The sequence below is a fragment of the Triticum urartu genome, chromosome 3 (assembly GCF_003073215.2).
Source record: "Triticum urartu cultivar G1812 chromosome 3, Tu2.1, whole genome shotgun sequence".
In the NCBI taxonomy this organism is placed as follows: Eukaryota; Viridiplantae; Streptophyta; class Magnoliopsida; order Poales; family Poaceae; genus Triticum; species Triticum urartu.
The window spans coordinates 364,965,449-364,969,255 of record NC_053024.1 but is presented as its reverse complement, the minus strand read 5'-3'; the positions used below and the strand labels follow the sequence as shown (position 1 = coordinate 364,969,255).

Here is a 3,807-nt window from a genome sequence, read left to right as displayed (position 1 = left end):
GGCTGCACCCCACCACGGCATGGATGTGGGGTGGCGCGGCGGCCCCGAGGGAGAGCCTAGTGGCGGCGCGGACGGCGATGGAGGAGGCAGTGTATGAGGTGGTGCTGCGGCAGGCCACCTAGGGTTTGCGCCTCCTCCCACCGCCCCCATCACACAAGGCGCATCGAGGATGACGACGCCGACCTCGGACCATCAAAAGCATCATGGAGAAGTATGAGAAGATGGAAAAGGTCGGGGAGGGCACCTATGGCAAGGTGTACAAGGCGCAGGACAAGGCGACGGGCCAGGTGGGGGCACTCAAGAAGACCCGCCTGGAGATGGACGAGACGACGAAGGGATCCCGACCACCACGCTTTGTGAGATCTCTCTCCTCCGCCTCCTCTCCAGCTCCCTCTACATTGTCCGCCTCCTCATCGTCGAGCAGGCCACCAAGGGCGGCAGAGCTGGAGGTGGAGGGAAGCCCGTCCTCTACCTCGTCTTCGAGTTCCTTGACACTGACCTCAAGACGTTTGTCGACGCATACTGCTGTGGGCCTGCCCCTAAGCCGCTCCCAACTCTAGTCATCAAGGTAGCGATTTTAATTAGTTTTGAGGCTGATTTGCCCTTGCCCTGCTCACTTGGCTTTCTGCCGTTCCTACATCGGCTGAGTCTCCTATCCATTGATTTGAGGACTTTGCACTTCCTCATATATGCCTATTCTGAACTCTGAGTTTTGCATCGGAAACATGCAGAACATTGATATGCAATCAGAGCGAACTACACTGTAAATTTGTAGCTGGTTTGAATTCGTCAAAAAATATGCAAACTCTACTACTCTATCCTAGTTGCAGGAGACTAAATTAGGAACTAATTAGTGCTAGTATAATGGTTGAAACTCAATGTTGACTGCTGCTGGCGTTCTCTACTTTGCATACACTCAAGTACAGATTAATTTGTTGTTAGCTTTGGAATCAATTCATCTTCATGCCTTTATTTTGAGGATGCTATCGTTAATTTTCATTGGATAGCAGATGGCAGAGTCTAGTTTAATTTTGATAGGTTTGTTTCTGGCTAATAGACAACTTTCCTTACTTTCTTGTAGAGTTTTTTGTATCAGTTATGCAAAGGAATTGCACACTGCCATGGCCATGGTGTCCTTCATCGTTTAGACCTCTGTTTTCTGATTTATGTTGCTGTATTTATCGGCCCATACAACATATTGCAATTGTTGCTAATGTGATTTACCATTGTTCCTCTTTGATGTCATAGGGATTTAAAGCCCCAAAATCTATTGGTTGACAAGGAGAAGATGATACTAAAAATTGCAAATCTTGGGTTAAGTAGAGCTTTTACTGTTCCTATGAAAAGCAGATCTTTGGTTAATGTACAGCGAGAATGTTGTTGCATTGTGCTAGTCAGTGGGGAGAAAGCTAGAACCTTGGTCTTCAAGTTCTTGCAAGGACTAGAGGATATGCTGATGCTACGCAGGTAAATCTTACATGCCTCGTCGTTAATCATTGTTGGTGAAACAAATGTCATTTGAGAAATCTCAGCCCATTTTTCTTATTAATGAATACTGTTACCCACATTATCTTGACTCACATAATGATCTTTTTCTTTAGGATTCAGGATTTGTTTTTCTTTTTTCTTGTTATTATGCATTACTATGAGTTCATTGTATTAAGATTCCTTGCAACTTCAAGCACTTGAGCTATTTACAGAAGGAGGGGACCCGGCCTTCTTCATGTCTTGTGGCAGTGTCTTCCTTTGATTCATTCGTGCAACAAAGAGGGGACCTGGCCTTCTTCATGTCTCGTGCAAAAAGTAAGGACTAGCCTCAGGCTGTTACTATTGATGCATGTGCATGTGCTAAAAAGAAGAAAAATACCATACCGGATTTGAGCGCTGATGCGTACTAACAAGTTTTCACTTTCCCGACGTGGCCGTATGGGTGATTGACACTGACTACGATAGCCTGGTGGGCATCGTGCTCTTCAACCACTTAGAGGTGGACTTTGACGTGAAGCCCAGCGACCGCGCCGCACGGATGATCGTCCATGTGATCACGATGCCGGATGTCGCCGAGGTGGAGGACCTCGACGCCATCTTTCGGGGTGAGGGAGGATTCGGGTCCTCCGGCGTCTGAACTTCGATCCTTGGTAGATACATGTAGAGAAGTGGTCTGTTTAGGCCGGTGGTGGAACACTAGGGAAGGTAGCCACCTTCGGTTGTGTGTGTTTAATTTATTTTGCACTAGACATGTCCCTGATTTCTATCTATGAGTAATGCACATAATTTTTATTTATTTTCTTTTAATTTGTTAGTAGTAGCGCTGGGGAAAACTACACACTACTACTATCTAGCATAGTATTAGCACCTAGTATACTAGAAGCGCTACTACTATTTTGATAGTAGTAGCGTGGGTTCAAATAGTAGTAGCGCGGGTGTGCACCAGTGCTACTACTAACTCTTTAGTAGTAGCGCGGGTGTGCACTAGTGCTACTACTAACTTTTTAGTAGTAGCGCGGGTGTGCGCCAGTGCTACTACTAACTTTTTAGTAGTAGCGCGGGTGCACCCACGCCACTACTAACTATTAGCTATAGCGCCATACTAGCAGCGCAGGTACCCGTGCTGCTAGTAGCCATTTTATCCGCACTGCTAGTAGCCTTTTTCCTAGTAGTGAGTCACCCACAGGTACCAATCTGAGGTTCCGGTATAAAGATTGAACAGAAGAGATGAACTAGGGTTTGAGATGAGATGGTGTAGTTGAAGATGTTGGTGGAGATTGGCCTCCCAAAGATGAGAGGGTTGTTGGTGATGACAATGGCTTCAATTTCCCCCTCCGGGAGGGAAGTTCACCTGGCGGAATCGCTCTGCTACTTCTTGAGCTTGCGTTGGTTTTTCCCTTGAAGAGGGAAGGGTGATGCAGCAAAGTAGGGATAAGTATTTCCCTCAGCTTTTAGAACCAAGGTATCAATCCAGTAGGAGGTACACGCAAGTCTCCTATCTATGCACTTGCACAAACAATCAAACACTTACACCCAACGCGATAAAGGGGTTGCCAATCCCTTCACGGTCACTTGCAAGGATGAGATCTGATAGACATAGATATAAAAGATTACTAAAACATAGAACAAATCAAATGTAAATAAATTGCAACAAGGTATTTTTGTATATTTGGTTTATAGATCTAAAATATATGATGGAAAATAGACCCGGGGGCCATAGGTTTCACTGGAGGCTTCTCTCTTGAAGGAAAATAATATGGTGGGAGAACAAATTACTATGGAGCAATTGATAGAAAAGTGCAAAGTTGTGACGATATCCAAGGCAATGATTATGAATAGAGGCATCACGTCCGTGTCAAGTAGACTGACTCCTGCCTGCATCTACTACTATTACTCCACACATCAACCGCTATCCAGCATGCATCTAGAGTATTAACTTCATAAGAACAGAGTAATGCCTTAAGTAAGATGACATGATGTGGAGGGATAAACTCAAGCAATATGATGAAAACCCCATCTTTTTAGCCTTGATGGCAACAATACAATAGTGCCTCGCTACCTCTACTATGTCACTGGGTGTGGACACCACAAGATTGAACCCAAAAATAAGCACCTCTCCCATTGCAAGAAATACCAATCTAGTTGGCCAAACCAAATCGATAATTCGAAGAGAAATACAAAGATAGAAAATCATGCATATAAGAATTCAGTAAAGACTCAAATAATATTCATAGATAATCTGATCATAAATCCACAATTCATCAAATCTCTACAAACACATCGCAAAAGATTATTACATCAAATAGAACTCCAAGAGCA

General features: G+C 44.5%; 1 pseudogene; it reads left to right on the top strand.

Annotated features, from left to right (window-relative positions):
* The first annotated feature begins 203 nt into the window (after positions 1-203).
* On the top strand, positions 204-2,125 carry LOC125546827 (annotated as a pseudogene).
* Positions 2,126-3,807: the final 1,682 nt, after the last annotated feature.